The sequence below is a fragment of the Pelobates fuscus genome, chromosome 12 (genome assembly GCF_036172605.1).
Source record: "Pelobates fuscus isolate aPelFus1 chromosome 12, aPelFus1.pri, whole genome shotgun sequence".
Classification (NCBI taxonomy): Eukaryota; Metazoa; Chordata; class Amphibia; order Anura; family Pelobatidae; genus Pelobates; species Pelobates fuscus.
Window position 1 is genome coordinate 78,848,001 of NC_086328.1, and position 27,378 is coordinate 78,875,378.

Here is a 27,378-nt window from a genome sequence, read left to right on the forward strand (position 1 = left end):
CTTGTCAGCCCTTCTGTGTGTTACTGTCCCCTTATTAAGCCCCACTTTGTGTCATTAACCCTTTTCCTGCCACTCTGTGTCATTGTACACTTCCCTAACCCCTCTGTGTGTCATTGTCCCCTTTTCAATCCCCTCTGTGACATTGTTCACTTCCCCAGACCTTCTATGTCATTGTCCCCTTCTCCATTCCCTCTGTGTCATTGTCCCCTTCTCCATCCCCTCTGTGACATTGTTTCCTTCACTAGCCCCTCTGTGTCATTGTCCCCTTCTCCATCCCCTCTGTGATATTGTTTCCTTCCCTAGCCCCTCTGTGTCATTGTCCCTTCTCCAGCTCCTCTGTGTCATTGTCCCTTCTCCAGCTCCTCTGTGTCATTGTCCCCTTCTCCATCCCCTCTGTGACATTGTTCCCTTCCCCAGGACATTTTGTGTGCCTTTCTCTCTTCACACAGCGTGGCTGAGCGGATTACAAAAATGAATTTAAAAACTGCAGTTTTGGAAAATTCATCTTTGAAGTATATTAACTTTTTGGAAGGTGAAATTGGTGGGGTGGGGTGGGGAACGAAAATTCACCATCAAACTAAAGTTCTGATATTTTTTTTTATTATTATTTATGTTTGCAGTACTGTTATAGACATGCCTCTGTGATTTAATAGATTGAGTACTGAGTACATTTTAGATGTTTGATTTGAATATATAATTTTATTCACAGTACGTAATTTACAAAACTATTTTAAGTACAATCCTATAAATTTACACTTGCTCAAAATCTTATTTATAATTCCAGAATAATAAATACTTTCATGAAAAATTGGAAAATGTAAAAACAAAAAAACTTTGGAGAATGCGGGCATCGATCCCGCTACCTCTCACATGCTAAGCGAGCGCTCTACCATTTGAGCTAATTCCCCGTTGCGTAGTGTTTCTCTTCATACTAACTATTGAAGTAAACCGTGATACGCCCTGCACCCTCATCTACCAATTGCGCTGTCGGACTACAACTCCATCCATGCCACGCGCACGTGCTCGGTGCGCACGCGCGCCTGTGATTGACAGGTGGGGCGTGGCTCGGTGTCAGGCTCAGTGCTGCGCTTGGTCTCTCGATTCCCCAATAGCTTCCAGTGTAACGGGAGGATAATGCGAGGGACCGGGGGGTGAGCAGACGGAAAGAGCGTAGAGACTCCGGAACCCCCGGCCACAAGAAACGGTATGTGATCACCTTACTGTGTGTTCGGGTGTCAGCATCCTCTGTGTGCTCAGTCCGCATGGGATGCGATGCTTTCCGTTATGTGCCTCTCATCTAGGTATACATAGTTCCTACACATTATTCAGACACCTATATATAGATATAGACAGATCTACACAATCATATAGAGAGACCAAGGTTCACATGTACATATATACATTGTGTGTGCATGTAGATACATATACATGTATGTGTATATTTATATATGTGTGGGATTTATTTGTGCAGTAAGTGCTTGCATGATATGCTAAATATCCCAATATTTCAATGTTCATATTTCCTCTCTTTCAGTAAATTGCCTTCTTTTTTTTTTTTTTATTGGTGTGCACATGCCAAATTATGTTGGCCCAGACTACACTGCTTACTCTGTTTACCATTTTTTTTACATTTAAATTGTAAATCAACCACATCCACTGCAAAAGGATGTCAAATTTTGCTTCCTGTGTGCACTCCCCACCTATCTGCTGAGTAGAATGAAGCACATCATTTAGAATTCCCCAGTACATCACAATTCTGGCAGAAGCACATGGCTTGTTGTTTGGAATGGTTCTGGATGCTGAATTGATTATTTATATAATTTTTTTCATTTTATTTTTTTAAAATATACATGTGTAGGGGCTTCAGATGAAATGTGCTTTACACCATCAATTAATAAGCACAAGGTTCCTATTGTTTTAATCTATATTGGGCATTCCAGGACATACCTTTTAAGCTATGATTCCAAATGTATTTCTCTATTTCTCAATATCTATCCATAAATAAGTCATGACATCAAATGTGGTTAGGTTTTACAATTTTTAGGAAGAACCATTTCCTTTATTTACAGTATTATTCAGCTATCATTTGATACTTAAATATTTAGCTTAAAGCCACACCATTTTATCCTCTTCCTTATATTCAGTGTGTATGCATTACTTGTTAAATTCTATGTGGCGCAAGGGAGCCCATACTTTACTTTCCTGATTTTATCTTCCATTAACCAATATAATAAGAGTGCAAAAAGCCTAATTTACTTGCAGTTTTCCTCATGGATGTTTTCAAAGATTGGATAAAGTTTATCTAAAGACTGAATACTGAAAGTTATGGGAAAAACATGAAATGGCTGCTGCAACTATTTCTTTCCTAATAGTGTAGTTTTTATAATCATGTATGTACTTCTAGGCTAGGTCTTTAACCAGCATTGCTGTTTTATAGGTGTTTGCTAAAATTAGAATTAATTCCACTAATGCCTAAAAGCTTTGTAACATCTCTACCAGGGATTTTCAGATAAAATAACGAGGCTGTATATATACGCTTTATTCTCTTATATATGTTATATGCATAATATATATTTTTAATGCATTCTTGATGTACAGTCACATTCTGTGAAACATGTCCTCATAACTAGCTGTCTCTCTGAAGCCCTGTCTCTACTGGAGAAAAGAAAAAGCTAAAGTAACTGTTTTTGACTATTATTGCCCCGTCTAAATAACCATTATTTTTCATGTACAGCTGGTTAATTAGTGCTTGGCACTGCTTATATGACTGGCATTTGGACAGCACGACAGCCATCCTAACTATTGGGATATATGTAATCTCAATTAGAGGCTCATCAAAAGTATTTGGCTTCTATAAACCTGCTAAGTTGTAATTCCAACAGCCATAATTCCAGCCTCTACAATACAGTTTAAGGAAACAGTACACACAAAAACAAAATGCAGTTTTAATTCTTACAAGGCTCATTAAAATCACTTAAACAAACAAATAAGGGCATTTGGTTAAACATATGGCCTTACTGTGCTAGCCCTCCATTGTATGGCCATATGGTGTAATCAATCCCCATATTTGTTAGGACAGATGATTTTAAGTAGGCTTGTAAGATTTAAAACATTTATTTATTTTTTGTGTGCCCTGTACCCCTCTAAAGTAGCACTATCACCACACACCACCAACCCTCCCCAATAAAAGAAAACAAATACAAAAAATAGTATTTCATAAAGCTTCAGGTAAATAGAACTCACCTTTGCCTGCCCTCTCTTGTTCCATGTGTGACGGAACGCCGTCACTGAGTGACATATCCACTTGTGCCCACTGCTTATTTGCGTGGATTTTGTGTGCCCACAGCTTATTTGTTTCCCCTTGTGTTTCGTACTGTGCTCGGTTTCCTGTTCGGGAGCGTTCATACAAACAAAATCCGTTTGTCTCCCGAATAAGGACAACCCCGGTACCCCATTAGAATGGTCACACCAATCAATTCGAATGTTCGCACCTATAACGTACGTGCAAAACCGCAAGGGAAGTAATTAATGAGTGCTCCTCTGGGTGGCCGCCATTTCGTATAGACGAACGCCAACCAGGGGGAGCATTTGTATACCGAAAGGAGACGCTTCCCTTGCAGGGTCTTCGTACCGGAACTCCACGTACGGGTTTCTGAGGTTGGTGGGGACACTTTTGGGGTACTGGCTGCTCAGGCGGGGGATCGCCCTACCTATTCCTAAAGGAGCTTAATCACTACCCGGGCTAGTGGCTGCCCAATGAGCGATATCTCTGGTGCTTCCTGAGTGAAGATATCCACCGGAGAGAGAGACGCGAGCCCAGCAGAGAATCCCTGGAACTGTGAGTCGACCTCACAGCCCCAGGGTCCCGCTGGCCGCCTGGAAGTTAGTGCCAGCCAATAGGAGAAGGGCTGTCGTTCACACTGGTTTTGCGCCCTTTCTCCTGATTGGCTGGCGAAACACCTCCCTGTCCTGAGCGCTGATTGTCGCGATTTGGTTTTGCGCCCTTTTCCTTGATTGGCTAGCTGAACGCTTCCCCTCCCTGAGCACCGATTGGCGCGATTTGGTCCGTGCCCTTTCTCCGGACTGGCTGCTGCTTGCTTTAGGTGCAAAGTTTGAATTCACCGGTCTAAACCAAGCAACTCCATGGAACGAATTGCGAGGATGTACAGAGCCTCGAGCCCAGACTTTATATGATGATTTCTCAGGCTCTATACATCCGATTGCCCCGCTATTTGCAGGGATCCTAGTTGGGAACCAAGGCTATTCCGGGGATGTATATTTTATATGTATACCCCTTTTCTTTCCCCCATGTATGTAATTTGTCCTATTGTCTGTAAATGTTGTACTGTTGGTATCTCTCAGAGCGGGAGATGGTTATCTGTAAACCATCCCCCTCCAGCCTAAGACTGAGGGACTTGTGCTGAATGGAATGGAGACCCCCTGTGGGGGTCTGTTTATAGATTAAGCCTGTACCAATAAAGCATTGTCCGTGTTGTACTCCCAGAGCTGTGTCTCGTCCAGTTACTGGGTGAAATGGATGCCTGCTTGGGTTCCTGAGTGGCTAAAGGAAGGGGTTACCCGGTGTCCGCTACACCATGTTTAGGAATATATTGGCACCTTAACATTTTTTATGATTCAGCATAATTTTTGTGGCACATTCTCTCATGCTTATATTTTAAATTAGTACTTTACCGTACAGGCCTTACAAATCATCTCCAATAGCCTTGATGTAAGTGCAAAATACAATTAACATATGTTCTCACACCTCACATTAATTATTTATGATGCTTGAAAATAATGTTACAGCCTTGTATGATCCAATTAACAGTGCATATTAATGTGTTTTAATGTTTTCCAAGAAATCCCTCATAACAATATTTTGATCATGAAACCTGTAACTGTGTTATTGGAACGATTGTTTACACTGACTTGTAACTTGTCCATTTTATGTTGGAACTCATACGAGTTTGGGAAGAACGTTTTATTTATCATGTATTGCTGGACTACAGTGGCTGACAAAAGCATTGTGAGAGCTATACAGAGGTAGCGATAGTGCCAGGAATATAGCTTTGTATTCCTGGCACTAAAGTATCCATTTAATTGCATTATAAATAGAAGTATAGATCAGGGTGTTGCAATTGAAGTGAATTAAAGGGACACTATAGTCACCTGAACAACTTTAGCTTAATGAAGCAGTTTTGGTGTATAGAACATGCCCGTGCAGCCTCACTGCTCAATCCTCTGCCATTTAGGAGTTAAATCCCTTTGTTTATGAACCCTAGTCACACCTTCCTGCATGTGACTTGCACAGCCTTCCATAAACACTTCCTGTAAAGAGAGCCCTATTTAGGCTTTCTTTATTGCAAGTTCTGTTTAATTAAGATTTTCTTATCCCCTGCTATGTTAATAGCTTGCTAGACCATGCAACAGCCTTCTGTATGTGATTAAAGTTCAATTTAGAGATTGAGATACAATTATTTAAGGGGGGGGGGGGTGGGAGGTGTGGCTTGGGCTGCATAAACAGAAACAAAGTAATTTAACTCCTAAATGACAGTGAATTGAGCAGTGAAATTGCAGGGGAATGATCTATACACTAAAACTGCTTTATTTAGCTAAAGTAATTTAGGTGACTATAGTGTTTCTTTAAATATGTGTGGGACATGGGGTAACACATTCCCAGAAATATTCCCTAGAAGTAAAATCCTTACATAAAAATATCCTTACGTAAAAATATAAATAAATAAATGCATTATTTCCGTAGCCTGATAGCTTGATATGTAGCCACTGAAGGCTGCTATAATTTCATAAATAAGAGTTTATAGGACCCCAGACCACTTAATTTTACTGAAGAGATCCAAGTGCAATGGCCATTTAGTTTTAACCCTGTAATTTAAAGGACCACTATAGTGTCAGGAAAACAAACTTGTTTTCCTGGCACTATATAATCTTTATGGTCCCTCCACCATCAGGACCCCCCTCAAGCTGTGTTGAAGGGGTCAAAACCCCTTCAGCCACTTACCTTTATCCAGCGCCGGGCTCCCTCGGCACTGGTGACCTCTCCTCCCCCTCCAACGTCAGCTCCCGAGTGGAGCCGAATGCGCATGCGCGGCCAGAGCCTCGTGCGAATTAAAAACGCCCATAGGAAAGCATTTTGTGCTGGCCCCGCCCACTTGGTAACATCGTCAAAACTTTCCCAATGTGATAGCATTGGACTGGCTAAAATTGGCACGTGGGCAGGGCCAAACGCCGTTTTGGCCAATCAGCACCTCCTCATAGAGATGCATTGTGCAGCCCTAGCCAGGAAGCACCTCCAGTGGCCATCTAAGGAGTGGCCACTTGGAGGTGTCCATAGGGGCAATGTAAACACTGCCTTTTCTCTGAAAAGGCAGTGTTTACATGAAAATGCCTCAAGGGAGCTATTATACTCACCAGAACCAGATAGTCTAATACTATCCTTACCTTTTTGTGTAATTTTATCCCACTCCCTGTAGCATGTAAGCTCATTGAGCAGGGCCCTCAACCCCTCTGTTCCTGTGTATCCATCTTGTCTGGTTACAACTACATGTCTGTTCGTCCACCCATTGTAAAGCGCTGCGGATTTTGACGGCGCTATATAAATATAATAATAATAATAACAACCACATTAAGCTGTAGTTGTTCTGGTGAATATAGTGTCCCTTTAAGACACTGACCCTAAGCAGTTAGCGGGAAACTATAGCATTAGGAACACATGTTTGTATTCTAAAGCTAAAGTGTTCCTTTAATTTGTTATTCTAATTATTGATGCACTAAAATCCTCAAGTCTGTCTCCGAATTTGTCTTATCTGGGAGGATTTTGTTTACCATTCAGCTTATGATAGTAACTATTGCGACAGTTCTCATAATAATGTGGTTTACATTTCAACCAACTCAAAGACAAACAATAGCTAGACAGCCAGATTGTATGCCAAATTACATTGTACTAAATAGCAGAAGTGACTTCTTATTCAGCATGACTAATATACACAAATTGAAAAAAACTGGGAAATTTGAGAATAATCAGCTTCTACACTTTCAAAACATGTACATTTTTAGAAGTAGTTTATATTAAAACATTTAGGTAGTCTGCCCCATTAATAGTGACATGGATTTTAATAAGATATGGCCGTATACTGAATATTAACATAATTAGTTTGCTTCACATCTATATTTTAATAAAAATGTAAGCTGCCAAAATGGATTTTGCACGTAGACGATATTACGTTACGGGACTATGGTATAAATAAATAGACACTGCAATGGACATACAGGCACACTTAAAAAAGCCCCAGGATGAGGGGCAAGACACACGATGGTGATTTCTGGTTCAAATGACAAATGGGCTGGTTTGCGGAGAAGTTGAGAGTGAGAGTCATGGTTTGATACTTGACCTTGTTGCTTTGTGCCATTTTTAAATTTTTGACACTTAAGGATTTCATGCATCATGGTCAATTAAAAAAAAACTCTGGTCTTGGCTTCTCCAATACACACCAGCTGGTTTTAAAAAGTCATTTTATTAAAATAAAAGTTGTTATACTGGAGTCTGGTAAATATACTGCCCCTATTAAATGAATTCTATAGTGTAAGGGATGCAAATCTGTATTTCTTACACTATAGTTCCCTCTGGTTCCCCCCCACCCTCCCCCCCTCCACACACCGAACATAAAAAGGGTTAAAAACGTACTTTAACACTTACCTAATTCCAGAGCCGATCTCACTCTGCGCTGGATCGGTGCTCGGCCTCCTCAGACGTCACTGGACAGGGGAAGGGAGGGCTAATGCACATGCACGGCAATCACATTCGGCCCTCCCCATAGAAAAGCATTGCTTCAATGCTTTCCTATGGGATTCAACAGGCAATGGATGTCCTCATGCAGAGCATGAGGTCCAGCGTCAGTTGGATGACCAAAAGTCAGTTAGCCACCAGGAAGTGCCTCTAGTGGCTGTCTGATTGATAGTGACTAGAGGCACTCTTAGTGCTGCAATGTAATTATATGTTATCTCAAAAAATGAAATGATTTACATTGCAGGGCTAAATAGGACTGGGACATTGCACCCAGGTCACTTCAATGAGATGAAGTGGTCTGGGTTAATATAGTTTCCCTTTATTAATTGAATAGTCCACAGATTACTTTGTATCCAGCACTCACAAGGGCCCTGATTGTCCCATTGCCTGACTGTTTGAGTGGCACAGAGCCACTCATATTTTATGAGTTAATTCACATAGTATATATAATATTCCACTTCCTTATTGTTTTTTTAAAAATACTTTTTCCTTTGCCTTAGAAGAAATATGATTTTTTTCCAGTCTTCATCAGTGACCTTGGGTCCTATGTATAGTCCTGCTTATGATTTCCAGACAATGGTTTGTATTGGCCCAGAATACCTTTGTATAATGCTATCATAACCCCTCTGAGGCGCTGTTTTTCTAAAATAAAGAGTTTTAAATTTGTTAACCTTTCTTCATAGCTAAAATGTTCCATTATTTTATTAAGAGTTTGGGGTGTATAGTAAATGCTTTTACCTGTTCACCCTAGCTCTTTACTTTGATAGTCCCTTTGTTTGTGCCAGATTTACTAAGATTCCCTTAGAGCTATACCCTAAGAGAGACTGTGCAATGGGCCAAGGGATTGGAGACTCCCTGATCAGTCCATTTTACTTAGATTTATGAGGACTCTTTCTCAGCCCTGCACATAATGAAAAGGTAGTTGATTCAGATGCTTTTCACAGTAAATGGGACATTTGGAGGAATCCTAGAGTCCAAAGTCAATAAGTATGGGAAAATTAGGATGGGCATCAACGACCCCTCCCCCACTTGATTATATTTCCTTTATCCATCGCAACTTACTACTGTCCTGGACGTGTTGTGGTAATTAGTTTTTTTTTCTCTAATATACAAAGACACTCTCGGCCCAGAATAAACTAGTTTTTTTCTCTTTTGCAAGAGTATAGTTTATTTTAGCGTCAAAATATGCAGAAGATTTAAAATGGACCACATTGCCATCCTTCATCAAACGCTACCTATAGTGTCTGGTAGCCCAAGAGTGCGTTCCTTGTGTATCTTATTCCTGATATCTGATTATGTCTGTTTAATCGCTGCTCCTAATCTCTGTTATCCGTTGACCTTGGCTTGTTATATTGTTTAACCTTAGCCCTACTGTCCTTGAACTCAGCATTCTCTCTGACTCCTCTACCGTTGGCCCTGACACTCAAAAGACTGGTCTATTTATTGTGTTATAGTCTGCACGTCTAGGCTCCACGTTGATCCTGAGAGGTCTTCAGTGGACATTCATCATAGTTGATGAAATCAGAGACATGAAAAGCAAACTGGAAATATTCTAATTGTTACTAGGGAACTAGGCAAGACAGACCTCTTGTTTTTTGTTCGTTATGGTCACTAACAATGATTTAAAAAAAAAATAAAAAATCATTCTGGGTTTGATGGCTTGTGTCCTTTAGTTTTATAAGATATAATAGTCGTTATCCTTTTTTTTTTGAATGGTTAAATTGAGATAGAGCAGAGGACATAATTCAAACACTAGCGTTGATATTCAGAACATGAATGTAATATAAAATATGTGTTCATATTTTTAAACTATGTTTATTTGATTTCCCCTTGCCATGAATGTTGGCATGGGGAAGTCAAACCGGCACTTTTAATGTACCTTAAAGGACCACTATAGGCACCCAGACCACTTCAGCTTAATGAAGTGGTCTGGGTGCCAGGTCCAGCTAGGATTAACCCTTTTTTCTATAAACATAGCAGTTTCAGAGAAACTGCTATGTTTATATTAGGGTTAATTCAGCCTCTAGTGGCTGTCTCATTGACAGCCGCTAGAGGCACTTGCGTGCTTCTCACTGTAAAAATCACAGTGAGAAGACGCCAGCGTCCATAGGAAAACATTGGAAATGCTTTCCTATGAGACTGGCTGAATGCGCACGCGGCTCTTGCCGCGCATGCGCATTCAGCCGAGGAGGAGGAGAGTCCCCCACCCGGCACTGGAGATAGAGGTAAGATTATCCCCTTCCTCACCCTAGAGCCCGGCGGTAGGGGGACCCTGAGCACTGTAGTGTTTTCCTGGCACTATAGTGGTCCTTTAAACTTGCATATTTCTCAAAGAGCTCTTTGATATATATATATGTATATGTAACATTTTCCATAGACAGAAAGATACTAGAATGTTTGGACACAAACTGAGATTAGAGGGAGGAAAATTTGGTGTTACTGTCAAGATTTTTCTTATACATAAAGAGTGGTAGACTTGTGGTGGTTATCATGCCAGCAGTGCCCCCTCCATTGTAAGTAGTGAAACCATTATAGAATATTTTGACTTCTTACCTGCAGTACATTCATTAGCTTAGCTGAGAGCGATCAGCTGACTTTATAATCCGCAAGGGAGATGGGGAGCAGTGCACAGTGGACCACAGATAAAGTAAAATTGCCCTAACACTGTTTGACTACTTATAAATGGGAACGTCAGGAGGAATTGGACACATGGAAAGGGAGAGCGGGAGGAATTGGACACATGGAAAGGGAGAGTGGGAGAAATTTAGACACATGGAAAGGGAGAGTGGGAGAAATTTAGACACATGGAAAGGGAGAGTGGGATAAATTTAGACACATGGAAAGGGAGAGTGGGAGAAATTTAGACACATGGAAAGGGAGAGTGGGAGAAATTTAGACACATGGAAAGGGAGAGCGGGAGAAATTTGGACACATGGAAAGGGAGAGCGGGAGAAATTTGGACACATGGAAAGGGAGAGCTGGAGAAATTTGGACACATGGAAAGGGAGAGCTGGAGAAATTTGGACACATGGAAAGGGAGAGCTGGAGAAATTTGGACATATGGAAAGGGAGAGCGGGAGGAATTGGACACATGGAGGGGGTAGAGGGCGGAATTGGACACATGGAGGGGGTAGAGGGCGGAATTGGACACATGGAGGGGGTAGAGGGCGGAATTGGACACATGGAGGGGGTAGAGGGAGGAATTGGACACATGGAGGGGGTAGAGGGAGGAATTGGACACATGGAGGGGGTAGAGGGAGGAATTGGACACATGGAGGGGGTAGAGGGAGGAATTGGACACATGGAGGGGGTAGAGGGAGGAATTGGACACATGGAGGGGGTAGAGGGAGGCATCCAGATAAAAACATTATTTTTTTTTTTAATTCTTTATTTTGGGTGTGCAGTGTTAAATACATGTTTCTTTTTTGTCTCTTGACACAAGGTATAATGACAATGTTTGAACGGATATGGACAAGATATGCTGCACCTTTTTTTTTTTCCCCGTGAAAGAAAACACGCTTATTCACAATAAGGCAAGATATGAACAGTGAGGCAATAAAAACACAAAAGTGCCACTGGATTAATCTAGAGGCATAGAACAGTGAAATTTTTGCGTTGTGCTTTCGCACTTTCTCAAGTGTAGTATAAGACAATAGGTGGAAGCAAGTGTGTCAATAGGAGTGGTGTCTGGTGGTAATAGTTTTAGTCGTCAAGGTTACAGGTGTGGTAGTACAGGTGTTCATGTGTTGTTGTGCCAGGGTGTCAACTATTTTGAGTAGTCAAGAGAGCTCTGTGTCGATCGTGTTCAGGCGTATGTGTCTCCGGGTTTGTAGCGGTTCGTGGTGCTGTGTGGCCCAGCTCTCTGTCGAGGTTGTATGTGGTAATGTTGCTCAGCATGCCTTGTGTGAGCAGGTCCTATGTCTCGGTCAGGCTGTAGGTTGACTTGTGTTCGGGTTTTGGTGGGCTGGGCACCCGTGTGTCTAGCGTCTAGGGTTTCCCGGAGGGTGGTGTACCCCTGACCTAAGGGGTGGCGGGGGGGTGGAGAGGGAGATCTTGGAGTTCCCATCTCCCCGACCGTTGTGTGAAGCTAGCAGTGTATTCGGTCATCTGTGGGTTAGCGTTTCCGTGTGTGCTGTCAGTTGTATGAAGCGCAGAGACATGTGCCAAGCTGGGTACTATCATTTCAGTAAATAGAAACATAAGAACATTAACAAAAATAAACAATCATTTTAAAAGAAAATCATAAATCTTCTGTGGCTGGAGCGTTTGTTTACACAGCTCCTTCTCCAGGAACTGCGTGTGGTTTGTGAAAATTCTTTCCAGCCTATGTTATTCAAGTGTCCCGATTTGTCGGTCCCGTGCTTCTCGGAATGAATGGCACAGTGTTGTCTGGGTCCCATCTCTGTGCAGGGGTCTCTGCTGTGTCTTTTCTGTCCTGTAGTCCCAATTTGGTGAGCACTGCAGGCACTTCTGTGGTCGCGGAGACCCTGTGCGTGGTCCCGTTGTGGGTGATTAGCAGGGATCGAGGTGCCCCCCAGCGGTGTGGCAACTTCGCGGAGCGCAATAGGCTTGTAAAGTGGGATAGTGTCCGGCGCCACTGAAGTGTGGCTCTAGTTAGGTCCTGGAAGAAAAGCAGCTGTGCATTTTCAAAGGCCAAGGGGGTTTTGTCCCATACTGCCGACATGATGTTGGCTTTGTCCTGTGTGGTGGCACAGCGTAAGATAATAGAGTTGTATTAGGCATTGTGGCTGAGGGTGGGAGTCTGTAGAGCCCGTCGAGGAGTGTCTTCCTTGCTGTCGTTGGTGGCAGGATGGTGGCCAGGAGCCGTCTCACATAGTGAGGTAGTTCATCAGGTGTAATGTCAGAGGGTACCCCACGTATTTTGACGTGGTTGCGACCAGCTCGGTCTTCGTGGGTTGACAGTTGTAGGGAGAGACCTTGTTGGGTGGTCTGCAATTGTTGTATCACTTCCTTTACTTATGTTATGTCTGTTTGGATGGTCATGATGATCCTCTGTCACCCTTACTCTTTCAGTTACTTTTTGTACTTCCCCTTTAAGCAGGCCCACATCTGCGGCCAGTGTCTCCTTAATGTCTTGCACCCAATTATGGAGGTCCTGTTTGGTGGCCAATGTGTTGTCAGGTGGTGCCTGTGTTGGTGTCGGGGTGTACTCCCTGTCATCCTCCGTTTGAGCGGGTGTGTGAGATGCCGCCCGGGTCGTTGTCGGAGTTTGTGGAGCCTCCGCGGCCATCTTGGATTGTGCCTGCCTCTGCAGTAGAGCCCCAATGTTGGTCTGCCCTGCCGGGTGGCCGGATTGTACTTTTTGCTTACGTCTCCCCATATTTGTTGGGGTATTATTGTGGGTCGGCAGAGTGTCGCTAGAGGGTGGGGGCTCCCCTCGGCTGTACACTCCGTCTAGGAAGTACTCGAGCCCGGAGGCTGTCGGCGAGGGATAGGCCTTGAGCCTCCGTTTCACCTTGCCCGATCTCTGGGGTTGAAAAAAAGGCATCAATGTGTGCGTTTCTTCGTCCTGTTGCCGGATTCAGGATTGGTCTGGCAATCGGTCGGTTCCTGTTCTTGATGTTTGCGGATTTATTTCAGGCTTGTTAGGAGCAGGCAGAAATGGCGTCCGCTCCGGTTCAGGTTCAGGCCACGCCCCAGATAAAAACATTTTTATATAAAGACTCTTCTTCCCTTTTTCACCATTATGACTTACTCAGCCGATTGCATTTGTCCACACTCTATCCCTGCGGTTGGTTACAGATACTTAAATTTTTTCCAATATTTCAGACATGGCACAGTTGTGCTGCGCTGAGCAGGAGGAGAGCCACACTAATCCAGTAAATGTTAGAGTGCATAATGAGGTGTGTGTGTGTGTCCCATGGCACTGCCCCCTGTGCAGCATTTATTAGGTGGTTAACTGGCATTCGTATGTGAGATAAAATACTATACACCTGCATATTCCAATTTAGATACCAGATAATATTTCTAGGCACGAGTGGCAATCCAACACCTGGAGTTCATTATGGTCTGCTTTTGCGTGAAACTTTCTATTCTTATTCAACATAATACAGAAACTTTTAAGTTGTTGTGTACTGAATTGTAGGTATGTAGCTCTGGAGACTAGTGAGGTCAAAAGAGAGCCATTTGAGACCTCTTACTCTATTAATAGAGATAAAATGAGCTTTTTGCAGGACATTTGATCGGAGGCCTGTTAAGGAACTCAAACAGGAGGGAGAGTATTCATTTATCACATTAAGTGTTCTTCTTTTACATTTCTAAAGATCTTAAAAAAAAAAAAAAAAATTTTTTAAAGTGCCTATTCTTAGAAATTCTAAGTTAATTTCACATTTTAGACCAAAATAGTCAAACTGAACACATCTGTTTTAGAGACAAAATACATTATACTTGTTAATCTATAGGAGGTTGATGTCATCAGATGCTAACAGATGTCATCAACACAATAGTATATTACTGAAAAATACATTGTCTTGTTATAAATAGTAAGATAAATGTAGACGTACAGGATAGATTAAAAGTTACATGAATTGAAACGTTTCTTGTGTTTATGAATCTATTCTTTACGCATCTTAATTTTTTGCATCTACTTACATGATATTTCTGTATTAAAGTGCCTTTACTCTAATAACTTCCACTTATCTTACAGAAGCTATGTTTACAATGCACAGATATGTCATGTACCTTGCAAGTTACACATGGTGTTACAAATCGCTATTTGTAACTGGCCCTTTAAATGAGAAATTGCCCTGCTTCCCTGGATTGTGGAGAAGCATGTTTGCCAGCCTCCTGCCTCATGACTATGGCCCCTGGAAGATTGTGCCCCTGAAAACTTATTAACATTTATTGGGTGTGTATGGCCCTTTAAGAACCGTCTGGGGACATATTGTGACTTTGCTGAACAATGCCCCTTTAAGACTATGTCCCCAGACCGGTAAAATAACTTGTTCCTGGCTTTCCCCCACTTGGTTCAGTAAATAGGGCTTACTGAACCAAGTACCACACAGGCAGACCACCCAGAAGCTAAAGTGTGCAGGCAATTTACCTCCCAGGCTGTGAGGTTACTGCCGGTCAATTGCACGTGGCGGCGGCCATCTTGGTTTCCTCGAATGCGGTCAGCGGTGTATGCTAAAGATTCTGTGGAACTAAAATCGGCTACACATTCTGCCGAACACCGCTGACCCTTACCTTCTCCCATACGGAACTTGCAGCTCCAGAGACTAAGTCCCGTTCGAAATGGGACTTAGTCGTTTTTTCGCATGAAATTGACCGACCGCACAGCCCAAATCTATGGAACTGTTTTGGGCAGGAAATTGTGCTTGCGGTCGGTCATAAAGGACTTCCAGCTAACTTTTGATCCACTGGAGGGATTTGGCTGATTTTTGGAAGGGTTTATGTTTGATGTATGCTGAGTCTGAATATGCAACTTTTATTGAAATTGAATGTATGGTTTTAAAGTTACAGTGTGTGTGTAAAAACTGTATTTTTATTGTATGTAATAATTGGTTTAACTGTTTATCTGAGGGGAGGGAACCTGTGGGCTGTACTATGCTGTTATTGGTTAATTTCATCCTCCCCCTGGGAGTGTCCTGTGTGTACCTTATCCTAATAAAAAGCAGGCTGGGTGTTCCAGTCCTGAGACCTCTTCTGACCCTCAATACGTAGCCGTGTCTCGTTATTGGAGGGAACTGCTATATCACACTGGGGATTGCTATGCGCTGCATATTCCCCTGAGCCCTTAATCACTTAGCTCTTTTAAGAGCTTGTTCCGGATACGCTCTCCAGGAGGAGAGATCTTCCCCACACGGTCCTGAATGCTGAAGGTTCATTCCAGGGTGGAAGGAAGACGGCGCGGCTCCAGTTAAGCTACGGCGGTTGTGGAGCCTGCGGTGGTTGTGGTGTCGTCTGCAGTGCTTGGAGTCCTCTGAGAGCGCTAGGAGCATCCATCAACGGAGGGTACTCGGTCGGGGTACACGGAGCTCCGTTACAGTGGTGGCAGCGGTGGGATGGCGTCCTAGTGCGAGGAGAAGCAGCTCAGAGACACTGGTAACGTTTGGAGTTACAATTGAGGGCAACGCTAGCCATTGGGCAGCGCCCCTGGCTACAACAGGATGGAATCAGCTGGTTTGCGGACAGCGTTCCATGATGAGGAGGAGAAGGAGGCCGCAGATTACAGGGATGCAGCCAGAAAGGAACTCTGGTATGATGCCCTGGAAGACGCCCAGTGGCGGCGAGGTGAGAGTCTCCCCAGTGATGAGCAGCGGCTACAGAAGCGTGTGGCAATGCGAATGTGTCTATTGGGAGAGCAGCCCCTGGATGAATGGGTGGCAAGACTAGAGACCCTGGTATGGCGAGAGATCGGGTTAGACAACGCATACCAGGCCCTCTGGTGGCATACCATTCGACTTACTCCCTGGACAGCCGAGCACGACTTACCGGAGGGGGATGATTATGATGGTCCTGGTCTACTTCTGGACGCCATGGAGGAGGAGCCTGATTTCGGCAGCACGGAGGAGTCTAGGTTCTGGGACATCTACGACTACCGGATGGGCATGTATGTCTGGGCTGACGAACGAGAGGTGAGAAAAGACATGACCCACCTGGCAACAAGGGAGTGGGAGCTGGAGCAGGACTACCTACACCTGCTCAGCTTCGTGCAGCCCCAACCTACCCGACAAGCAGAACCAGACCTCCCTGACTGGTCCGGCGATGCCCTCCAGATGGCAGGTAGAGATGGGACCGAGGTCTCTCTACCGGCCCTACAGGGATGCTGGGCAACCAACCCAGATCTCCAGCGGCAGTGGGAGTTACAGGGGGACGAAGGTGCCGTCCTTCCCCCCCAGCAGCAGTGTGTCCTACAGAGAGCAGAGACAGTTGGTCCCTCTCTACAGCAACAGGACAATGGTAAGGGAGTGGAGACAGGCGGTCTCCCTCTCCAGCGGCAGTGTGTACCCCAGGGGGCCGAAGGTGCCGACCTTCCCCCCCAGCAGCAGTGTGTCCTACAGAGAGCAGAGACAGTTGGTCCCTCTCTACAGCAACAGGACAATGTTACGGGAGTGGAGACAGGCGGTCTCCCTCTCCAGCGGCAGCCTGTGTTTCCGGGAAAGGAGCACAGCACCCCCTCTCCCCAGCGGCAGCTTACCCTAACAAGGGGAGACACCAATCCCCCAGACGGCGCAGATGGGACCGTGGTCTCTGTGCCTGACCTACAGGGATGCTGGACAGCCTTTCCAGATCCCCAACTACCCTCACCGGGACACCCAGAGGAGGGGGTAAGTACAAATTCCCCTCCCCAGGTAACTCCTAGCATGGCACCAGAGTTAACAGAGGCAATGTTAACCCCTACTGACGTCCATGTTCCCTTGGCTACTGAGCCGGACTATGTCCCAAGCATCCCAGCAGACGAGCTGGCAGCTGGGCAGAGTGCAGTCGGCCTCTGCCCTACCTTTGTCCCTGGTCCAGAGCCGGATGTCCGGCAGGCTACCCCAGCCGAAGAGCTGGCAGCTGGGCAGAGTGCAGTCGGCCTCTGCCCTACCTTTGTCCCTGGTCCAGAGCCTGATGTCCTGCAGGCTACCCCAGCAGAAGAGCTGGCAGCTGGGCAGAGTGCAGTCGGCCTCTGCCCTACCTTTTTCCCTGGTCCAGAGCCTGATGTCCTGCAGGCTACCCCAGCAGAAGAGCTGGCAGCTGGGCAGAGTGCAGTCAGCCTCTGCCCTACTTTTTTCCCTGGTCCAGAGCCTGATGTCCTGCAGGCTACCCCAGCAGAAGAGCTGGCAGCTGGGCAGAGTGCAGTCGGCCTCTGCCCTACCTTTGTCCCTGGTCCAGAGCCTGATGTCCTGCAGGCTACCCCAGCAGAAGAGCTGGCATCTGGGCAGAGTGCAGTTGGCCTCTGCCCTTCAAGTACCCTCGGCATGTGGCCTCATTACCACAGCCAAATACCCAGGTGCAGTGACTGTGTGTTGTGGGTGGGCTGTTCCTGTACTTTGATGTTGTGGGGGGGCTACTCGGACATCTGTTTATTGTGGGTTGGTGGATCGACTAACGGAGGCACTGACCGACAGAAGGTCAGTTGCCTGGTTAGTCTTCCCCCCAAAGGGGAGATGTGTTACAAATCGCTATTTGTAACTGGCCCTTTAAATGAGAAATTGCCCTGCTTCCCTGGATTGTGGAGAAGCATGTTTGCCAGCCTCCTGCCTCATGACTATGGCCCCTGGAAGATTGTGCCCCTGAAAACTTATTAACATTTATTGGGTGTGTATGGCCCTTTAAGAACCGTCTGGGGACATATTGTGACTTTGCTGAACAATGCCCCTTTAAGACTATGTCCCCAGACCGGTAAAATAACTTGTTCCTGGCTTTCCCCCACTTGGTTCAGTAAATAGGGCTTACTGAACCAAGTACCACACAGGCAGACCACCCAGAAGCTAAAGTGTGCAGGCAATTTACCTCCCAGGCTGTGAGGTTACTGCCGGTCAATTGCACGTGGCGGCGGCCATCTTGGTTTCCTCGAATGCGGTCAGCGGTGTATGCTAAAGATTCTGTGGAACTAAAATCGGCTACACATTCTGCCGAACACCGCTGACCCTTACCTTCTCCCATACGGAACTTGCAGCTCCAGAGACTAAGTCCCGTTCGAAATGGGACTTAGTCGTTTTTTCGCATGAAATTGACCGACCGCACAGCCCAAATCTATGGAACTGTTTTGGGCAGGAAATTGTGCTTGCGGTCGGTCATAAAGGACTTCCAGCTAACTTTTGATCCACTGGAGGGATTTGGCTGATTTTTGGAAGGGTTTATGTTTGATGTATGCTGAGTCTGAATATGCTTTTATTGAAATTGAATGTATGGTTTTAAAGTTACAGTGTGTGTGTAAAAACTGTATTTTTATTGTATGTAATAATTGGTTTAACTGTTTATCTGAGGGGAGGGAACCTGTGGGCTGTACTATGCTGTTATTGGTTAATTTCATCCTCCCCCTGGGAGTGTCCTGTGTGTACCTTATCCTAATAAAAAGCAGGCTGGGTGTTCCAGTCCTGAGACCTCTTCTGACCCTCAATACGTAGCCGTGTCTCGTTATTGGAGGGAACTGCTATATCACACTGGGGATTGCTATGCGCTGCATATTCCCCTGAGCCCTTAATCACTTAGCTCTTTTAAGAGCTTGTTCCGGATACGCTCTCCAGGAGGAGAGATCTTCCCCACACGGTCCTGAATGCTGAAGGTTCATTCCAGGGTGGAAGGAAGACGGCGCGGCTCCAGTTAAGCTACGGCGGTTGTGGAGCCTGCGGTGGTTGTGGTGTCGTCTGCAGTGCTTGGAGTCCTCTGAGAGCGCTAGGAGCATCCATCAACGGAGGGTACTCGGTCGGGGTACACGGAGCTCCGTTACACATGGTATACCTAAAATAGCTCATTAACTAGAAGTGTGCGTTGACATCATCAATGCCTGCCTTCAGCTTGTCTGTAGAGAGAACTGTTGGCATGCAGGGAACTTGTCTTACCACTTCTGTTTATTTTTCACATGAAATCCAGGGAGGGATCCTACCTATATCACTTCTGTCAAGTTCTTGTGAAAAGCAGTGTAGGTTCTGCATTTTATAAATTACATGTGAACACCTTTCAATTCACTGTTTAGTAAATTACACATAAGGGTCCAGGAACTCATCCTTAAAACCTTGTATTTTATGTTGTCTATGTGTTTGTGACAAAATACTGTATTTTATTATCCCAGTTAATTCCCCTGTGTTCGGTAGATGAATCTACCGAACACCGACCACCCCCTGGCTCATTGAACTTCAAAGAAACCACAGACTTAAGTGCTATTCCTGTGAAGCCGCCGTTCATATAACCGAACAACACATGCTGGAGAAAACAGCGGCCATCTTGTCGCATGAACGCAGGCAGCAGGACTTGGTCGTCGAGTGTCTGGAACTATAAGTCGGACACTCGACCTCGTGAACACTGGTGATTTTACACGAATGCCTGCTTCTTTTTCCGACAAGACAGGAGAACGCTGTTCGGTAGGATTGGTTGCAGGAACTAGGCGAACAATCGCTACCTATGAGCCAGGGGAACCGTTAAACATTTTAATCGTTTCTGAACTCCAGAAAGTGAACGACCACTAACACTATTTCTCTGGAACTAATTTGGGCAGAAGCCCTAATTGTGGTCAGTCAAAACTTGACTACCCCGGTGGCGATACGGCTCTGAGCGCTAACTAGACAACTTGGGCGCTCAGATCCAAGCTATCCGGGGATATAATGCTTGTGGGGGTTCAGATATGTTATGTGTATTTTTAATATTTTATGTTTTATATTTTGTAACTCTAGTGCCTGGGAGATAATTAGTTTAAGCAGAGTACACTAAATTATCTCCCAGACACAGAGACTCCAGGGCGTGTTTTACCATGTCTTTCCTTGAGACCCCATGCTGGGAGTCTGTGTATATAAGTGGGCCATCTGGCAATTATAAAACATTACAGTTGTACCCTTCATCAAGTCTCGACTGATGTTTGGGTATGCAAACGGCGAACCGTTTGATTTTTCCCACGACCTCAGGATTTTGTCATAGTACGAATCAGTGTACTATGTGAACCGGCTATAATCACTTAAGCCTCTAGCATTTCGGGAGTATATGAACGAACGGAGTATATGAAATACAAGGAGTTCGTGTCAGGATTACAAGTTGATCCAGCATGATGAACTGTCACAACTAGGACTAAGGATAACGTATAACCGGACCTTAGAATGGCCGGACTTAACGTATCCAAGAATAGTCAAAATACTTGCCGAGGTCAGGAACACAAACTTAGACACAACGATGAGGGAAAGTCAAGGATACCAGAATTCAGGGAAGTCAAAACGAAGCCAAAGTCAAATACCAGAAAATCAAGATCAGGAACGCACTCCCAGATTACCATCAGGATGAAACCACGACAGGGCAATGAGCAAAAGGATAATTGGGTTTAAATACCCCTCCTGTGGATCCGATTGGCCGTAACTTGCCTTTGACCCCAAAAGCATTTACCAGGTATCCATGTGCATGATTGCTGCTCAGCACAAACCCTCCTGTGGATCTGATTGACCGTAACCGGCCTTTGACTCCAAAAGCAATTGCCAGGTTTCCATGTGCATGATTGCTGCTCGGCACAACTTTTCCTGTCAGGACGGTAAATGCCATTAACCACATTTTTATGTGCGGATGAATACGTAACAGTTTGTTACAGTTTTTAGTTCACGAAACACTGAATTGTGGTTACAAAGTTGTCTAGGTTGAAAAAAGATTAAAGTCTATCAAGTTCAACCGTGAAGCCCAGTCTTTTATGCTGCTGATACAAAAGAAGGCAAACAAACAATTGTAGCCATCTCCAATTGTACCACAAAAATGGGGGGGGGGGGAGAGGGAATTCTTCTTGAATTCTTCTTGATTCTCGTCTTGGCAATAGGATTGCTCTCAGGATCAAAAACCTGTTTACATACATATGGGTCTGTAGTTTCCGGGTTGAGCTTTTGAACAATTCCAGAGAGAAAAATCCTCAAATTAAAAACCGTGGTTTGAATATTTTTCACTATGCTTCCTAAGCACACATGGGTGAATACCATCTGACCATGCTCTTGAGGGCGGGTAGCCGCCAGCTTCATTGTTTTTTGCCCAGCCGGCCACTTTAGGTAAAAGGCTGATAAATCCCAGACGCCGAGGAAAATTTGTAGTCGCCATGGCGACCTGGCGTCTGGGATTTGTCGGGCCCTGGATTAGTTGAGCTTTTTGATGATCTAGTTGGGACCCAGTACCATCTATTGGCTATTTTGTATTGCATTTAAATTAAATTTAAGCAATGAATTATTGAAGATGAATTAGATAATGATTTTATCCATTCTTCTTTATCTGCCCTTATTCCCAGATCCTTTTCCCACTTAAGTATAGCTGGAATTGTTTTTGTAATATCTATATTTGCTACCAGCTCTGATTTTGATATTTTTTCTTGTTTTTGTATAATTAAATAATTTTTCCAATTGAAAAATTGGAGTTGTATATTCTTGAGCTGGGTATTTATTTAAAATGTTTTTGTCTCTTAAATAGTTAAAAGATTTGGGAACTGGGGAGATCGTATTCTTCCCTAAGTTTTGCAAAAGGTTTAACTTGACCTCGGTTCAACAAAATTAAATATGAACCCAATTCCTTTTTTGTTTCCATAGTTTTAAATCTAAATATTGTATTGTTAGTTGTAGAATGTCAAATTTTATTGTTATAATTAACTTTGAGGTAATTTTTTTTATATTAATCCATGCTTCTATTATTTGATTAAGAATTATACTCGTATTGCTTAAATTTAGTATCAACTGTTTTTCTTTTATATTCCATATAATTAAAGATAAAACTGTACCTCCTATAATATTTTTCTCTTACTCCTGCCAGCCTTCTAACTCTGGGGAACAAATTTGCATTCTGTAAATATGTGTTAACATACTGGCTTGATATAATTTTCTTATATCTGGGAATCCAAGACCTCCTTTATTCTTTTTCAAAGATAATACTTTCTGCCTTATTCTTGGGGTCTTATTGGCTAAGGAGTCTTATTGTTAGCCAAATTTTAGGAATTGTCAGGGGGATCATTTGGAATAAATAGGACCATCTCGGGAGGATGTATGAATTAATTAAATTTATTCGTCCCCACCAGGAGAGCTCCACTTTTCTCCATTCTTTTAGAAAGTGATTTGTAGATTTTAACAGTTCTATAAAGTTAAATTCCATCAAAGTATTTAGATTTTTTTGTAATTTTGATACCCAGATATTGAAAACTATGCTTTATGTAAGTAAAACTATATTGATTTCTTATTTGATTTTTTTATATCTGGATCTATATTTTTAAATAGAATTGTGGATTTTTGTATGTTGATTTTAAAATCGACACTAAAAGTACAAATTTCTTCCATAAGGTTTGTTAGAGATTGCTTTGGATTTGTCAATGTCAGGAGGTCATCGGCTGCATATAAATTTATTTTATTTTTAAAATAAAAATAAAAAAATATTTTTTTGATTCTCTCTTATTTTCATTGCTAACAGTTCAATTGATAAGACATAGAGAATTGGAGAAAGTGGACAGCCCTGTCTAGTTCCATTATTTAATGCGAACCAGTCTGATAGAATACCATGTCCAACAGTTCTCGCTAGTGGGGAATAATACATAGACATAATTGCTTGATGCATCCAGCCCTCTATGCCAAATATTTTTTAAAGATTTACTCATAAATCTCAGCCTGACTCTGTTGATAGCTTTTTCAGCATTAATCGACAGGGTCAGCAGGGGAACACCTGATATTTCTACTGAATCCATTATATCCATAAGTCTCCTTATATTTGATCCTAAAAATCTATTTGGAATAAAACCAATTTGGTCTGGGTGAATCAAATTATTTAAAGTTGGTTTTAGCCTTTCTGCTAGAATTTAAGCAAATATTTTAATATCTATATTTAAAAGCGAAATTGGCTGGTGGCGGAGCCTGACCCCTGTTCGGATCAGACGTGCTCTGTCTGACCTCCCGCATCAGTGCTTGAAAATCGTCTCTGAGAGCCACAAGCAGCCACTGACCCACATTGGTGATGGTGTATGCGGGATACTGCATACGAACCGGCACGGCATTAAAGTAACCTGATAAAGGGCTGAGGCCTACCGGAGCTTGAACTGGGACGAGACGGACGCTCTCCCTGGTCTCCGTCTGACGATTTGCGACTTTCCTCCCCTCAGTGGCCCTCTATTAGATAAGTAGTGTTTTCCAAAAAGACAACATTTAAAAACAAAAATGTTTTCACATTTGCCACATATAATCAGCGGCAAAAAAAATAAATAAATAAAAATTCCTTCTTTAAAAAAGTAGAAAAATATGTACAGTCAACCATCAAGTAAACCGGAATGGTTTGCTCTTGGTTGAAACCTACGCCATTGCGTAAGATAGAGTCTGAAACCCATGCAGATTATCTTATTTTACTATATCCAAGGAGTAAAAAAAACGAAAAAAAAAACAAAAGCCCTAAATTACTTTTTACATTGCTACTAATATTTTGGATATCTTATTTACAATATTTTTTGAGCAAAGGTCTTTTCCCCTTCTCCTTTCTTATCTTTACGTTTAATTAATCCTTTTGTCCCTTTCCCAGAGTGCTCATATTAATAAGTGTTAATGCAGTAAGCAAAGCCAAAGTAGTAGGTGCGCAAAACAATATAGGAGATAGCAGTGAAAAAATAGATAATTGTCCTAGTATACAAAATGTGCAAATCGCCACCAATATGGGTACAGGTGTGTATATCTATACAAATATAAACTGATTGTAGCCAAAGTGATACACCACACTGTGATAAGGTGGGATGGTGCATCAAACAGGTGTATACTTGCACTTTTCCTTAATGGCAGGTATCACTGATCTAAAATACATAACAACACAGACCTGGTGCAATATTGTAAAACTAAAATATGTAATACAATTGTCTATAAAGAATAAACTCACAATTGTGGAGTGGTTGAAGTACCACTCCAAACTATCAGGCACTGGGAGGATCAGACCCTGGTGTATGTTGAATCCAAATGTGGTATGTCACACAAACTCACCCTTAGCTGAAGATGTAAAGTAAAAATGCTTTATTCACAACTTAACAAATGTAGGATTAAAAAGTGACTCTCACTGTACTGGAGTAGTTAAAAATCCTGGGCATAGGGAGATAAACCGTACAAGTTCTATCTCACTGTGTTTTCCAGCTGATCACAGACTCTCTGTACATGTGCAGATACTTATGGGTTTGGTGTCCTACGCTTTTTTTTTTTAAAGATTCTTTATTTTTCATTTTTCAGTTTTCATGAACAAAAGTTAATGAACGTTTTTACAGAAAAAAGAGGTTGGTTAGTTAGGGGGTTACAATAGGATACAAAATATTTCAGTAGGACATGTTTCTGGCATTGTGGTTTGGTATCTCTCATAACCTTTTCTTTTGAGGACCTTGAGTCAGGAAGGCTACGTGTGCGACCGTTCGGGTCGTGTTACCTGCGGTCAGGTGGAGTTACAGGGTTCTAGGGGTGGTTATGAGGCGTCCTTCGAGGTACCTGTTCCGGGATATTCCGGTTATTAGAGATAGTTGAGGTCGTAGGGTCATTAGCCAGAAGCTTTCAGTGGTGGTCCTCCCATTGTTGGGGGGATGGGGATAACTGTCTGGGGGAGCGTGGCCTTCGAGTCGGTCAGAGGTTGTGGTTGTGTCCGTAGGGCCAGGAGGTTAGGGTGGGTGGTACAGGGAGGGTAGTGTTAAGTAGGGGGGTAGTTAAGGGGGAGGGAGAGGAACTGTGGAGGAGCGAGTAGAGTGCTGCTGCCCTTCCGGGTATTCCTTCCGAGTCCAGGGTGGTGGGGTTGGGTTAAGGGTGGGTTGAAGCTGTGCGCTTCCCCCTAGTCGTGGTTAGCGTCGGTGGTGTAGGTCGTCAGGTCTGGTATGTCACCATGGGAGGGCATTGTTTCCGTCGAGCCATGGGTCCCAGACTTTGTGGAATGATTTAGGGGTGTCATGTATCTGTGCTGTTAGTCTGTCCATGTCTATGCTGTCTGTGATTTTCGTATGTATTTGAGAGTGAGTGGGTATACGTGTTGTGGACCAGTTTTCGGCGATTGCTCGGCGTGTGGCTAGGGCTATTCTTGCTATGAGCTTATTTTCACTACGGGTGAAGCTGTCCAGGGGCTTAGAGAGCAAAAGGGCCCACGGGTCAAGGGGTACTGGTTTGTTGAGTAGTCCAGATAGGAGGGTCGTCATAGTTTTCCATAGGGGTGTAAGTTTAGGGCATGTCCACCAGCAGTGGAGGAATGTGCCTGTTTCCCCGCACATTTTCCAGCAGAGGTTGGTGGGGTTTTGTTTCATGGCCTTCAGGCGGCAGGGGGTGAGGTACCATCTGAAGAGCATTTTGTATGCCTGTTCTTGATGGGTGACGCAGATTGAGATAGATTTAATGGATGCCCAGATGTCAGCCCAGTCCGTGGAGTCCTCGGGGGGTCCGAGATCTTTTTCCCACGCCGTGATATATGGGAGGGCTATCTGCGTGTGGTGTGTGGTTAGGTTTATGTAGATAGATGAGATTTGGCTCTTCCTGGATGGTGACTGAAGGGTGTCTCTTTCAAACCTGGTCAGGGACGAGGTGGCTGCTATGCGAACCGTGTCGGTCGCTGCGAAGCTGCGGAGTTGGAGGTAGCGGAAGTGATCAAATGTGGTTAGGGTTTCGGGGTTGGGGAGTTCTGTGTATTGCAGGAGCTTGCCATTGGGATAGAGGTGTCCCAACCTAACTATGTCGCGGTCTTCAAAATGGGCGTAGTGTTGAGGTGTGAGGCCAGGTTGGAACATTTTGTTGCGGAGGATTGGGGTGAGGGGTGAGAGGCCTGTGGACAGGTCAAATTTGTAGCTGAGTCGGTCCCAGAGGTCTAGGGAGTGGGTGATTGCTGGGGAAGTGGGGGGTGGCAGTGGCCTGTATTGCCTTTGGAGCCACATGTATTGGGAGGGGTGGTCTCGGCCAAAGATGAGGTGTTCCAGGTCTACCCATCGTTTGTGTGCGGGGGGGAGATGCCAATGTTGGATTTGTGTCAGGTGGGCTGCATGTAGGTAGTGGGTAAGGTTGGGGAGGCCTAGACCTCCGGAGAGTTTGGGAACATATAATGTGGCTCTGCGGATGCGGGGTTTTTTCCCGTTCCAAATGAATCGGTCTATAGCAGTTTGTAGTCTTTTGAGGTCCGTTTTATTGCAGGGGATGGGTAGTGCTTGGAAGGCGTAGAGGAATTTGGGTAGGAGGTTCATTTTAACGGAAGCTATCCTTCCTAGCCAAGATATGTTCATCTGCTTCCAGCGCTCCAGGTTTTGGGTTGCTTTCTGGAAGAGTGGGGGATAGTTGGTTTTGTATAAGGCGGTGGTGTCACTAGTGATTTGGACTCCCAGGTAAGTGATTGCCGTTGGGCAAATCCGAAAGGGGAGGTCTTGTTTTAGGGAGTGGATAGTGGGTTCTGTCAGGTTGAGCGGCATGAGGTCTGATTTGGTGGCATTGAGTTTGTATCCCGATATCTTTGAGTAGTCTTGTAGGGTTGTTATGAGGGTGGTCAGGGTTAGGATGGGGTCAGTCAGGGTGAGGAGGATGTCATCTGCGTATGCTGCGATGGTGAATGTGTCGTCCCTAATTTTGAGTCCTTTGATGTGTGGGTTGTTACGTATGGTCTCCAGCAGTGGTTCGAGGGATATAGCGAATAGTAGGGGGGACAAGGGGCAGCCTTGTCGGGTACCGTTCAGTATAGGGAAAGAGGGGGGGGTGATATTGGGGATTAGTAGCTGCGCAGTCGGGGTGTGGTACATGGCTTGGAGAAAGTGGGTGAGTTCTTGTGGGAATTTGAATTTGCGAAGGACTTCGAATAGATAGGGCCATAGAAGGCGGTCAAAGGCCTTCTCGGCATCTAGGGAGAGTATGGCGGTCGGGAGGCGTTTATGGTTGGCGTACCAGATTAGGTCTATGACCCTTCTGGTGTTGTCTTGTGCCTGTCTGTGGGGGATGAAGCCT

The 27,378-nt window shown here is 44.1% G+C and overlaps 1 protein-coding gene across 1 annotated transcript in view; it reads left to right on the forward strand.

The window, feature by feature from the left end:
• The first annotated feature begins 1,081 nt into the window (after positions 1 to 1,081).
• The window catches only part of LOC134579456 (USP6 N-terminal-like protein), a 170,237-nt gene continuing 143,940 nt past the window's right edge, over positions 1,082 to 27,378 (forward strand). Inside the window, exon 1 of the mRNA XM_063438752.1 lies at positions 1,082 to 1,204. The gene's annotated coding sequence lies outside the window, so the exon portion shown is untranslated. The remainder of the gene's footprint in view (positions 1,205 to 27,378) is intronic.